Below are 14913 nucleotides of genomic sequence, written 5' to 3' on the forward strand. Positions count from 1 at the left end.
GAAAGGTGTGGGCATTTCATTATAGGACAGTGGTTCTCAACCTTCCTAATGCCGTGACCCTTTAATACAGTTCCTCATGTTGTGGTGACCCCCAACCATAAAATTATTTACCCAGTAATTATAATTCATGACGTATCATTTTACCTCCAATACTGCTGCTTTCAACACAGTAGCTGCTTTTAACAGAGTAGCTGCTTTCAACACAGCAGCTGCTTTCTACACAGTAGCTGCTCTTTACACATCGGAAATATGTGTTTTCTGATGGTCTTAGGGGACCCCTGTGAAAGGGTCGTTCGACCCCCAAAGGGGTCGCGACCCACAGGTTGAGAACCACTGTTATAGGATGTGGAGGGGGGTGTGCTTGAGCTCAACATATATCCATGTAAGTCAGAAATAAAATGCAATAAGCTCGATTCACAAAATCATAGCACAAACAGTATTTTCATTTTCATGTTTGCTTTTTTTTTTACAATCAAAAATGAATGTCTTAAGTTTACAGATCACCTACATTTACACACATAAGTTATTTCTTGTGATAACGGTAAGGCTGGCCATACACTACGTGATCCTTTATGAACGTGGATGGTTCCTGACATACCTGTAGAAATTCATGGATCGCTCTGTCGTTACCTTTCCACCCAACATACTTTGAGTGAAAAATTTTTCATGCATTAAAACCTCTCAGTGAGTTTCTTGTGTGTCTTTGTGACTGGAGGATTTCCTTGGTCAGGAGAAAGCACATCAGCATAGCCGAAATGGTGTTGTCAGTTGCAGGGACCTGGATAACAAGAATTCATGTCTTTAGTCTCTCTAGACTGAATTAATGAGAATTTGCCATGTAGTTGGTGTACATGTTCCCTCAAAACCAGGAGAGTATGGTACTTTGGCAGTGTTCCCCATGTGAATAATCAAGATGGCTTCCTCAATGAAGTGAATGTATGGAGGAAAAGTCATACGTTTTCTGAGAGAAATGGATCCAGTGGAAACAGTGGTCCTGATGTGATATTATTATTGAATCTAAAGCCTGCCATAGATGGTTCAAATATTGCCCAGTTCAGCAAGGACCAGATGAGATTCGAACCGTCTATGGACAGGCTGATTGTACTCAATTTGATTGTTGTGTGACTTGGGTACAACCAGCATGTTGGAGTTTACATGTGATTATTGCCAGTGGCTATAGCTTCTAACAATAATCACTGTGTTCTCCTGGCAGGGACAGCTCACACCCATGCCCCCCACCCACACCACTTTCCAGAAGAACATAATAGCTCCACAGGAGGGATTCTCCTTTAATACTGACTGTGTTGATGGGGGAATCAAGTAATTGTCTTTCATGGGACCTGTGATTGCAGGAAAGAAAATTCTATTGTCTATGGCCTGCCTTACATTGAAGATTTACCATTGTTCTGACAAATAATGTTCCACCAAAGAAAATGTGTGACATTTAAATGCATATGGGTGGATACTGATATTTTCTTACTCACCATAAAGGAACACTTTGGTAGGAAGAATGCAGGTAGGTGCAGAGATGGATGAGACTATGGGGTTAATTTACTATAGACAAATAGGCTGTTTGCTTTGCATGCAAATTTTCCCCTGAGCTTGGTGAATACAGTGAATTTTCACTTTGCAAGGAATACCCAATCACATGCAAGAAAAATAAAAAAACAACATTTATGCTTGCATATAATTGGGTGATAGACATCAGCAGAGCTTCACCACATTCACTAAGCTCTGGGGAAAATTCCTTTCCAAAATGAACAGCCTACTTGTCTTTACTAAAACGTCCCCAATAAGAAGAGTAGCAGGGTTCAAAAGACCTGAGAAAGGTGGCTGACATACTGTCTGTGGGAGAGGCACAGATGCATTGGGAGGATCCTGTTGCCTTCTGGGTGTCTTGTCCCAAAGAGAGAAAGGAAGCAAATAGAGTCAGGCACACTGAGGGGGTATGGCCAAAAAGTTAAAGATACTCTTCCAGGGAACTGCAGTGAGAAGATGCCTGTAGATCAGTGGTTCTCAACCTTTCTAATGCCGCGACCCCTTAATACAGTTCCTCATGTTGTGGTGACCCCCAACCATAAAATTATTTTCGTTGCTACTTCATAACTGTAATTTTGCAGTGGGAGGAATAGTGCCCCATCATTGGTGTCAGTGGGAGGAATAGTGTTCCATCATTGGTGTCAGTGGGAGGAATAGTGCCCCATCATTGGTATCAGTGGGAGAAATAGTGCCCAATCATTGGCGTCAGTGGGGGGAATAGTGTCCCATCATTGGCGTCAGTGGGGGGAATAGTGCCCCATCATTGGTGTCAGTGGGAGGAATAGTGCCCCATCATTGGTGTCAGTGGGAGGAATAGTGCCCCATCATTGGTGTCAGTGGGAGGAATAGTGCCCCATCATTAGTGTCAGTGGGAGGAATAGTGCCCCATCATTGGTGTCAGTGGGAGGAATAGTGCCCCATCATTAGTATCAGTGGGAGGAATAGTGCCCCATCATTAGTATCAGTGGGAGGAATAGTGCCCCATCGTTGGTGTCAGTGGGAGGAATAGTGCCGCATCGTTGGTGTCAGTGGGGGGAGGAATAGTGCCGCATCATTGGTGTCAGTGGGGGGAGGAATAGTGCCCCATCGTTGGTGTCAGTGGGGGGAGGAATAGTGCCCCATCATTGGTGTCAGTGGGGGGAGGAATAGTGCCCCATCGTTGGTGTCAGTGGGGGGAGGAATAGTGCCCCATCGTTGGTGTCAGTGGGGGGAGGAATAGTGCCCCATCGTTGGTGTCAGTGGGGGGAGGAATAGTGCCCCATCGTTGGTGTCAGTGGGGGGAGGAATAGTGCCCCATCGTTGGTGTCAGTGGGGGGAGGAATAGTGCCCCATCGTTGGTGTCAGTGGGGGGAGGAATAGTGCCCCATCGTTGGTGTCAGTGGGGGGAGGAATAGTGCCCCATCGTTGGTGTCAGTGGGGGGAGGAATAGTGCCCCATCGTTGGTGTCAGTGGGGGGAGGAATAGTGCCCCATCGTTGGTGTCAGTGGGGGGAGGAATAGTGCCCCATCGTTGGTGTCAGTGGGGGGAGGAATAGTGCCCCATCGTTGGTGTCAGTGGGGGGAGGAATAGTGCCCCATCGTTGGTGTCAGTGGGGGGAGGAATAGTGCCCCATCGTTGGTGTCAGTGGGGGGAGGAATAGTGCCCCATCGTTGGTGTCAGTGGGGGGAGGAATAGTGCCCCATCGTTGGTGTCAGTGGGGGGAGGAATAGTGCCCCATCGTTGGTGTCAGTGGGGGGAGGAATAGTGCCCCATCGTTGGTGTCAGTGGGGGGAGGAATAGTGCCCCATCGTTGGTGTCAGTGGGGGGAGGAATAGTGCCCCATCGTTGGTGTCAGTGGGGGGAGGAATAGTGCCCCATCGTTGGTGTCAGTGGGGGGAGGAATAGTGCCCCATCGTTGGTGTCAGTGGGGGGAGGAATAGTGCCCCATCGTTGGTGTCAGTGGGGGGAGGAATAGTGCCCCATCGTTGGTGTCAGTGGGGGGAGGAATAGTGCCCCATCGTTGGTGTCAGTGGGGGGAGGAATAGTGCCCCATCGTTGGTGTCAGTGGGGGGAGGAATAGTGCCCCATCGTTGGTGTCAGTGGGGGGAGGAATAGTGCCCCATCGTTGGTGTCAGTGGGGGGAGGAATAGTGCCCCATCGTTGGTGTCAGTGGGGGGAGGAATAGTGCCCCATCGTTGGTGTCAGTGGGGGGAGGAATAGTGCCCCATCGTTGGTGTCAGTGGGGGGAGGAATAGTGCCCCATCGTTGGTGTCAGTGGGGGGAGGAATAGTGCCCCATCGTTGGTGTCAGTGGGGGGAGGAATAGTGCCCCATCGTTGGTGTCAGTGGGGGGAGGAATAGTGCCCCATCGTTGGTGTCCGTGGGGGGAGGAATAGTGCCCCATCGTTGGTGTCCGTGGGGGGAGGAATAGTGCCCCATCGTTGGTGTCCGTGGAGGGAGGAATAGTGCCCCATCGTTGGTGTCCGTGGGGGGAGGAATAGTGCCCCATCGTTGGTGTCCGTGGGGGGAGGAATAGTGCCCCATCGTTGGTGTCCGTGGGGGGAGGAATAGTGCCCCATCGTTGGTGTCCGTGGGGGGAGGAATAGTGCCCCATCGTTGGTGTCCGTGGGGGGAGGAATAGTGCCCCATCGTTGGTGTCCGTGGGGGGAGGAATAGTGCCCCATCGTTGGTGTCCGTGGGGGGAGGAATAGTGCCCCATCGTTGGTGTCAGTGGGAGGAATAGTGCCCCATCATTGGTGTCAGTGGGAGGAATAGTGCCCCATCATTGGTGTCAGTGGGAGGAATAGTGCCCCATCATTAGTGTCAGTGGGAGGAATAGTGCCCCATCATTGGTGTCAGTGGGAGGAATAGTGCCCCATCATTAGTATCAGTGGGAGGAATAGTGCCCCATCATTAGTATCAGTGGGAGGAATAGTGCCCCATCGTTGGTGTCAGTGGGAGGAATAGTGCCGCATCGTTGGTGTCAGTGGGGGGAGGAATAGTGCCGCATCATTGGTGTCAGTGGGGGGAGGAATAGTGCCCCATCGTTGGTGTCAGTGGGGGGAGGAATAGTGCCCCATCGTTGGTGTCAGTGGGGGGAGGAATAGTGCCCCATCGTTGGTGTCAGTGGGGGGAGGAATAGTGCCCCATCGTTGGTGTCAGTGGGGGGAGGAATAGTGCCCCATCGTTGGTGTCAGTGGGGGGAGGAATAGTGCCCCATCGTTGGTGTCAGTGGGGGGAGGAATAGTGCCCCATCGTTGGTGTCAGTGGGGGGAGGAATAGTGCCCCATCGTTGGTGTCAGTGGGGGGAGGAATAGTGCCCCATCGTTGGTGTCAGTGGGGGGAGGAATAGTGCCCCATCGTTGGTGTCAGTGGGGGGAGGAATAGTGCCCCATCGTTGGTGTCAGTGGGGGGAGGAATAGTGCCCCATCGTTGGTGTCAGTGGGGGGAGGAATAGTGCCCCATCGTTGGTGTCAGTGGGGGGAGGAATAGTGCCCCATCGTTGGTGTCAGTGGGGGGAGGAATAGTGCCCCATCGTTGGTGTCAGTGGGGGGAGGAATAGTGCCCCATCGTTGGTGTCAGTGGGGGGAGGAATAGTGCCCCATCGTTGGTGTCAGTGGGGGGAGGAATAGTGCCCCATCGTTGGTGTCAGTGGGGGGAGGAATAGTGCCCCATCGTTGGTGTCAGTGGGGGGAGGAATAGTGCCCCATCGTTGGTGTCAGTGGGGGGAGGAATAGTGCCCCATCGTTGGTGTCAGTGGGGGGAGGAATAGTGCCCCATCGTTGGTGTCAGTGGGGGGAGGAATAGTGCCCCATCGTTGGTGTCAGTGGGGGGAGGAATAGTGCCCCATCGTTGGTGTCAGTGGGGGGAGGAATAGTGCCCCATCGTTGGTGTCAGTGGGGGGAGGAATAGTGCCCCATCGTTGGTGTCAGTGGGGGGAGGAATAGTGCCCCATCGTTGGTGTCAGTGGGGGGAGGAATAGTGCCCCATCGTTGGTGTCAGTGGGGGGAGGAATAGTGCCCCATCGTTGGTGTCAGTGGGGGGAGGAATAGTGCCCCATCGTTGGTGTCCGTGGGGGGAGGAATAGTGCCCCATCGTTGGTGTCCGTGGGGGGAGGAATAGTGCCCCATCGTTGGTGTCCGTGGGGGGAGGAATAGTGCCCCATCGTTGGTGTCCGTGGGGGGAGGAATAGTGCCCCATCGTTGGTGTCCGTGGGGGGAGGAATAGTGCCCCATCGTTGGTGTCCGTGGGGGGAGGAATAGTGCCCCATCGTTGGTGTCCGTGGGGGGAGGAATAGTGCCCCATCGTTGGTGTCCGTGGGGGGAGGAATAGTGCCCCATCGTTGGTGTCCGTGGGGGGAGGAATAGTGCCCCATCGTTGGTGTCCGTGGGGGGAGGAATAGTGCCCCATCGTTGGTGTCCGTGGGGGGAGGAATAGTGCCCCATCGTTGGTGTCCGTGGGGGGAGGAATAGTGCCCCATCGTTGGTGTCCGTGGGGGGAAGAATAGTGCCCCATCGTTGGTGTCCGTGGGGGGAGGAATAGTGCCCCATCGTTGGTGTCCGTGGGGGGAGGAATAGTGCCCCATCGTTGGTGTCCGTGGGGGGAGGAATAGTGCCCCATCGTTGGTGTCAGTGGGGGGAGGAATAGTGCCCCATCGTTGGTGTCAGTGGGGGGAGGAATAGTGCCCCATCGTTGGTGTCAGTGGGGGGAGGAATAGTGCCCCATCTTTGGTGTCAGTGGGGGGAGGAATAGTGCCCCATCGTTGGTGTCAGTGGGGGGAGGAATAGTGCCCCATCGTTGGTGTCAGTGGTGGGAGGAATAGTGCCCCATCGTTGGTGTCAGTGGGGGGAGGAATAGTGCCCCATCGTTGGTGTCAGTGAGGGGAGGAATAGTGCCCCATCGTTGGTGTCAGTGGGGGGAGGAATAGTGCCTCATCGTTGGTGTCAGTGAGGGGAGGAATACTGTCTCATCGTTGGTGTCAGTGGGGGGAGGAATAGTGCCTCATCGTTGGTGTCAGTGAGGGGAGGAATAGTGCCTCATCGTTGGTGTCAGTGAGGGGAGGAATACTGTCTCATCGTTGGTGTCAGTGGGGGGAGGAATAGTGCCTCATCGTTGGTGTCAGTGAGGGGAGGAATACTGTCTCATCGTTGGTGTCAGTGAGGGGAGGAATAGTGCCTCATCGTTGGTGTCAGTGAGGGGAGGAATAGTGCCCCATCGTTGGTGTCAGTGAGGGGAGGAATAGTGCCCCATCGTTGGTGTCAGTGGGGGGAGGAATAGTGCCCCATCGTTGGTGTCAGTGGGGGGAGGAATAGTGCCCCATCGTTGGTGTCAGTGGGGGGGAGGAATAGTGCCCATCATTGGTGTCAGTGGGGGGAGGAATAGTGCCCCATCGTTGGTGTCAGTGGGGGGAGGAATAGTGCCCCATCGTTGGTATTAGTGACACAAATGATGGGGCACTATCCCTCCCACTGACACCAATGATACTTACCTTGCTGACTCCTGCTCCAGCCTGGGCTCGCTCTCTCCCTCTCCCATCTACAGCCTGCATACCTGGCTGCAGCAGCAAAATTTGTACTTACCTGTCAGCTGTCTTTCTTCTCTGGCCGCTCTCCTCTTCACTCGTTCCTGCAGCTCCCTCGATCTTCTTCGATCTCCGCGCGCTGCCGCTCGGCTCCTCCTCTCCAAGCTCCACCTTCTCGCCGGTGATTGGCCGCCTGTGTGCCTCTCCTGAGCTACAGTTCCGGTGGCCAATCAGCAGCGAGGAGGCGGTGACAGGGGCAGCATATCATCCCGCCCACACATCGCCGGAGACAGGAGCGGTGTCTCGGTTCCTAAGACCATCGGAAATATGTGTTTTCCGATGGTCTTAGGCGACCCCTGGGAAATGGTCGTTCGACCCCCAAAGGGGTTGCGACCCCCAGGTTGAGAACCGCTGCTGTAGAGTGTAGCGCTACCCCCGAAGGAGCTGCTGGATTTTGGGCTTACGCTTACTCCCCAACGCAGTACTCACAGCCTGGAAACAGGAATTTTCCATACTTTCTCCAGTGGCTCAATAAACAGTCTAGGGGATTTTGTTTTAAAGGTTTATTGTAAAACAATGAACTTGGATGGGGATTGGGGGTACTTGGGATGCCCAGAACCAAAGAAACTTCAAACAAAGAGCTGAAGGCGTGCTAAAGTCTCTAGCTGCTATTAATTGACTCCAAACTAGGCTGCACACCAGTGGGAGTGATGATGTAGCTAAACTGATAAACAAAAGTTGTAAAAATTTAAGTTGCAGGTTCAGCACCTGGCAGTATTGCATAGCAGCTGTTAACCCAAGCTAGAGATGTTGGGGTGCTCCTGGTTGTCTTGTACTGCACTAAAGCTGTCCTTTAGGTCCCGGACACACGTGGTATTGCACTACACTGTCTTCTCTGTTACTTAGAGTGTGATGGCTGGTATGTACTCACTCAGTCCCTTTAAGTAGCTCCTTGAATCCAGAAAAATGCTGTACTGGCCTTTGTGCTGCACAGGCTGATTCTGGCTCTCGGCTTAAAGTCCCCATCTAAGCCTAGCTGAGATTATGGGTGGGTGATGTCCTGGTGCTTGCTCTCTGTCTCTGTCCTCCTGCTCTCTTCCGTCTGCCCCAGGGGTAGAGCCCCAGAACAGGGGTCCCTTCAGATGAGTGGCCCCTGAGTCTTTATGGGTTACGCCACCTTCTGCACCCTGGAATTGGTAGAAACTCCAAAAATATTCAGCTTTTGTCCCTCCACCCACTATGTTATGGAAACATCCAGACAGTTACAGAAGACAGGGGGAGGTAACAAGGACACAGCTTGTGAAACTCTGCACAGCCTCCTAAACAATTAACCCCAGCTCCTCTGCCTACAGAGGAGCCAACTAAATTTAACTACTAATCTAGCAACCTCGGAGGGTGCTACAGATGTATCTGGAAAAGAATGCTATGCTATGGAGTAGTTACCATAAGAGATGGCTTTCCCTCTGCTGTACCACCTCCCCCATCCTGTAAATCAAGGGTTACATAAATATCAGTGTTAGGGAGGGATATAATTTGAAACATCAGTGATTGGAAGCAGAAGGCAAGCTTTATAGGTAACTTATCAAGTGACCTATAGGAGGAAATTCCACCATTGCAGGAACAATGTTTACAAAGAATTAGAAAAATCAAGAGAGTGGTAAGGTTGTTAGCACTCACATTTCCATAAACCAATGTAGTACTGAGATCAGCTACCTTTAGACATTCTAATTGCATGTATTCTTGCTGTTATCCCTGACTATGCAGGAATTTGCTCTGGTTCCCTCCCAAAACACACAAGCTGTCCTTGAAGTGTGTATGTATGAGTGTGGTAGGACAGTAGAGTGTTAAGTCCTTGGGGGACTTTTCTTTTCTTTGTACTAGAAACCCCTATAATAAAGGTTCTCAGTGCGAAAACTGGAATAAAGCCTTAAATCGTGCTGTGTAGGGTAAAAAGGCTGTTGTATGTGGAAACCTGTCTAACCTGAATTTGGCAGGTAATGAAAACATCTGTACCTCTGTCTGCAGGGAGCAGGTTTTGTGCCCTTATGTATTATTATTGTTATACATGATTTATATAGTGCCAATAGTTTGCTCAACACTTTACAATATAAAAGAAGACAATACAGCAACAATACAGTTCAATACAAGAGGAATAGGAGGGCCCTGCTCCTTGGAGCTTACAATCATGTATCAACATTAAGTATGACTAGTAACTTGTATGGCATGGCCAGGTCTTTATTATTTGAACCCTTCAAAGTTTGGCTAGCTTTTTGAATTCAACTGCCAAAAAGCTGATCTGCTCATTTATTGAGCTTTGTGTCACTTTATGCTTATTGCAAAGCACAGGCTAAACCACCCTATTGGTTTTGATCACCATGAGAGCATTTAAAGTGTGCGTGAAGCCTGGCATTATCATGGGTAGTAGATTCTCTGGTTCTGCAAGCAGCATCCCTGAAGATCCGGCCTAACATAAGTCCTAGTACAACTGCCTGAAGCCTGGAGCACCTAGATCAGCGGTTCGCAACCTGGGGGTCGCAACCCCTTTGGGGGTCGAACGACCATTTCCCAGGGGTTGCCTAAGACCATCGGAAAACACATATTTCCGATGGTCTTAGGAACCGAGACACCGCTCCTGTCTCCGGCGATGTGTGGGCGGGATGATATGCTGCCCCTGTCACCGCCTCCTCGCTGCTGATTGGCCACCGGAACTGTAGCTCAGGAGAGGCACACAGGCGGCCAATCACCGGCGAGAAGGTGGAGCTTGGAGAGGAGGAGCCGAGCGGCAGCGCGCGGAGATCGAAGAAGATCGAGGGAGCTGCAGGAACGAGTGAAGAGGAGAGCGGCCAGAGAAGAAAGACAGCTGACAGGTAAGTGCAAATTTTGCTGCTGCAGCCAGGTATGCAGGCTGTAGATGGGAGAGGGAGAGAGTGAGCCCAGGCTGGAGCAGGAGTCAGCAAGGTAAGTATCATTGGTGTCAGTGGGAGGGATAGTGCCCCATCATTTGTGTCACTAATACCAACGATGGGGCACTATTCCTCCCCCCATGACACCAACGATGGGCCACTATTCCTCCCCCCACTGACACCAACGATGGGGCACTATTCCTCCCCCCCACTGACACCAACGATGGGCACTATTCCTCCCCCCCACTGACACCAACGATGGGGCACTATTCCTCCCCCCACTGACACCAACGATGGGGCACTATTCCTCCCCCCACTGACACCAATGATGGGGCACTATTCATCCCCCCACTGACACCAACGATGGGGCACTATTCCTCCCCTCACTGACACCAACGATGGGGCACTATTCCTCCCCTCACTGACACCAACGATGAGGCACTATTCCTCCCCTCACTGACACCAACGATGAGACAGTATTCCTCCCCTCACTGACACCAACGATGAGGCACTATTCCTCCCCCCACTGACACCAACGATGAGACAGTATTCCTCCTCTCACTGACACCAACGATGAGGCACTATTCCTCCCCTCAATGACACCAACGATGAGGCACTATTCCTCCCCCCACTGACACCAACGATGAGACAGTATTCCTCCCCTCACTGACACCAACGATGAGGCACTATTCCTCCCCCCACTGACACCAACGATGGGGCACTATTCCTCCCCTCACTGACACCAAAGATGGGGCACTATTCCTCCCCCTACTGACACCAACGATGGGGCACTATTCCTCCCCCCACTGACACCAACGATGGGGCACTATTCCTCCCCCCACTGACACCAACGATGGGGCACTATTCCTCCCCCCACTGACACCAACGATGGGGCACTATTCCTCCCCCCACGGACACCAACGATGGGGCACTATTCCTCCCCCCACGGACACCAACGATGGGGCACTATTCCTCCCCCCACTGACACCAACGATGGGGCACTATTCCTCCCCCCACTGACACCAACGATGGGGCACTATTCCTCCCCCCACTGACACCAACGATGGGGCACTATTCCTCCCCCCACTGACACCAACGATGGGGCACTATTCCTCCCCCCACTGACACCAACGATGGGGCACTATTCCTCCCCCCACTGACACCAACGATGCGGCACTATTCCTCCCCCCACTGACACCAACGATGCGGCACTATTCCTCCCCCCACTGACACCAACGATGCGGCACTATTCCTCCCCCCACTGACACCAACGATGCGGCACTATTCCTCCCCCCACTGACACCCACAATGGGGCACTATTCCTCCCACTGACACCCACAATGAGGCACTATTCCTCCCACTGACACCAATGATGGGGCACTATTCCTCCCACTGACATCAATGATTGGGCACTATTCCTCCCACTGACGCCAATGATGGGGCACTATTCCTCCCACTGACATCAATGATTGGGCACTATTCCTCCCACTGACGCCAATGATGGGGCACTATTCCTCCCACTGACACCAATGATGGAGCACTATTCCTCCCACTGACACCAATGATGGGGCACTATTCCTCCCACTGACACCAATGATGGGGCACTATTCCTCCCACTGACACCAATGATGGGGCACTATTCCTTCCACTGACACCAATGATGGGGCACTATTCCTCCCACTGATACTAATGATGGGGCACTATTCCTCCCACTGACACCAATGATGGGGCACTATTCCTCCCACTGACACTAATGATGGGGCACTATTCCTCCCACTGACGCCAATGATGGGGCACTATTCCTCCCACTGACACCAATGATGGGGCACTATTCCTCCCACTGACGCCAATGATGGGGCACTATTCCTCCCACTGACACCAATGATGGGGCACTATTCCTCCCACTGACACCAATGATGGGGCACTATTCCTTCCACTGACACCAATGATGGGGCACTATTCCTCCCACTGATACTAATGATGGGGCACTATTCCTCCCACTGATACTAATGATGGGGCACTATTCCTCCCACTGATACTAATGATGGGGCACTATTCCTCCCACTGACACCAATGATGGGGCACTATTCCTCCCACTGATACTAATGATGGGGCACTATTCCTCCCACTGACACCAATGATGGGGCACTATTCCTCCCACTGACACCAATGATGGGGCACTATTCCTCCCACTGATACCAATGATGGGACACTATTCCTCCCACTCATACCAATGATGGGGCACTATTCCTCCCACTGACACCAATGATGGGGCACTATTCCTCCCACTGATACCAATGATGGGGCACTATTCCTCCCACTGATACCAATGATGGGGCACTATTCCTCCCACTGATACCAATGATGGGGCACTATTCCTCCCACTGATACCAATGATGGGGCACTATTCCTCCCACTGATACCAATGATGGGGCACTATTCCTCCCACTGATACCAATGATGGGGCACTATTCCTCCCACTGACACCAATGATGGGGCACTATTCCTCCCACTGACACCAATGATGGGGCACTATTCCTCCCACTGACACCAATGATGGGGCACTATTCCCCCCACTGACACCAATGATGGGGCACTATTCCTCCCACTGACACCAATGATGGAACACTATTCCTCCCACTGACACCAATGATGGGGCACTATTCCTCCCACTGCAAAATTACAGTTATGAAGTAGCAACGAAAATAATTTTATGGTTGGGGGTCACCACAACATGAGGAACTGTATTAAGGGATCGCGGCATTAGAAAGGTTGAGAACCACTGACCTAGATCCCTTTTGCAGATTTTGCTACAGAGCCCTGCCTAGGTGCTTTTTGTGAGTACAGAAAATCAAAATGTTATATATATTTAGATATAGATATATTTAGATATTTGTGATATTTCATTCACCTGTTTTAAATGTTTTTTTTTTCACAGGCCAGTTTTACTTTAAATCTAAGCAGTGCGATAAAGGATGAAATCTAGAGGAGCCCTACATGAAATTTTTCAGCGATGTGACATCCTGGTCACTTATTTTCAGGACATGTGGCTTTGGAACTTTTTGCCACTTGACTTGAACCATGTGTTAACATTTCCAATGCAGTAAATTGAATTCAACCGCTTATAACTCTCTACACATTCCATATGTTTAGGTCTGTCTGTAATGTTCAGTCAGTAGAATGTATTCTGACATATTGCACATTTTCTCTTTCCTGTCCCACCCTTGCTATCTCTAGCACACACAAGAAGGTGTACTGTATGTTCTCTGGCTTCTCTGTAGGTCCAGATAAGTTCATTGGTAGTGCACGCCCAACTCTGGTATCTGTGAATACATGAAGCATCTGACTACCTCTGTTACCCACGTGTGCTGATGTCAGTCCCTTTTAAAGAGATTCCCAACTGTCCCTCTTTTGGAACAATTCCTTCTGTCCTTTCCTCCTCTTCCTCTTTTTAGCCTAATTTATACACCTCTATAAAAATACAGTTTGTTATTCATTTAACCGGGGTTTTATACTGCACTATACCTTTCATGCAAGCTCTTTAATTTGTCCATACAAATAACTTAAATGACTTAAGCATGAAAGAAAGGGAGTGGTGAAAAAAACAACTTAGGCAACCCTTTTGTATGCTGATTCTTTGTGGTTGCATAATTGTGGGTGTACCCTCCCCCCATCCCCTTCAGTACAGCTCCCTCCATTACAATTCTATCTTTCTTAATACAGCCCTTTCCCAGTACAGATGCCCCCCTTAGTACACCTTCCCCCGTACAGATCCCCTTCCTTAGTAAAGGTCCCCTTCAATATAAATTTTCCCCAAGTACAGATTCCCCCCCCCCCCTTTGTACAGCGTCCTCCAATACAGATCTACCCCACTTCCTTGGTACAGCTTCCCTTGGGAAAGATCTCTCCCCCCAGTACAGCTCCCCCCAGTACAGATCTCCCACTCCCCCTTCCTTAAGCCGGCCATAGACGGAGTGAATTTCTTTCCTGTAACTATGCTGGAAGGAAAATTGCTTGATTCCTCCATTAACACAGTCAGTGTTCCTCCCGTAGAGCCCGTGGAGAACACAGTGCTTACTGCTAGTGGCTATAATAACCGCTAGCAATAATTGCACATAAATCCGACGCTGGTTGTACCTTAGTTAATCAACTTGGGTACATTCAGCCTGCCCATACATGGTTCAAATCTTGGCCAGTCCCTCTTGAGATGGCCAGGATTAGTCTATGGCAGGCTTTAGTATTGACATCCCCCTTACATAAAACATACTCTCTGGTCAACCCAGGCAGTTCAGAGTGAGGTCTCTCAGAGTGAAGTCCACTCTCTGCTTTGTCATGTAACTGGACCCCCTTATTCCCCTTTTCTATTCCCCTGCTTCTTAGAGCTCTTACTTTAGCTGAATGTTCAAGCACTTGTTTTGTTCCTTCTGAGTCCCTGGAATATTCTGCTTCCCTAGTATACAGTATCACCCCATGTGACATCAGCTTCTGCTGTCACTCCATCTCGAGTATATTGTGTCTTTTCCTGTTCTCAGATTGTCTTTTGCAGCTCCGTTTTGCCAGCTTCCAGTGTCTGCCAATAACCCTTGGGGAAAGAATACATTGCTGTGTCTCCTCTGAAGTCTGCTCCTTCCCGCAATGTCATGTACCTGTCTGTTGAGCTTGAGATAAGGGTGGCCTCTTGCACAATTCCCATCCAAGCACCCCTGCTTGGAGAAAGGCGCTGGTAGGGTGCAAGTGCCAGGAAGCTGGATCAGCAAACTTGAAAGTAGTGATGTCAGATGAGCAGAAGCTTAGAGTTAGGTAAAAAGCCAGATTCATTAACAGCTGGGTGGAGGGGACGAAGAGTCCAGGTCAGATTTAGGCAAGGGTTGGCAGCATGCTGGCAATGAAGTACAAAATGAGAGGGCAGAAACTTGGTCAAAAGTCCAGGGTTGGTAAAACAGATGAGCAACAGATATGAACAGGCAAGGGT

This window comes from Staurois parvus, unplaced genomic scaffold (assembly GCF_062004578.1).
Source record: "Staurois parvus isolate SC_StPar_1 unplaced genomic scaffold, SC_StPar_1.0 ptg000586l, whole genome shotgun sequence".
In the NCBI taxonomy this organism is placed as follows: domain Eukaryota; kingdom Metazoa; phylum Chordata; class Amphibia; order Anura; family Ranidae; genus Staurois; species Staurois parvus.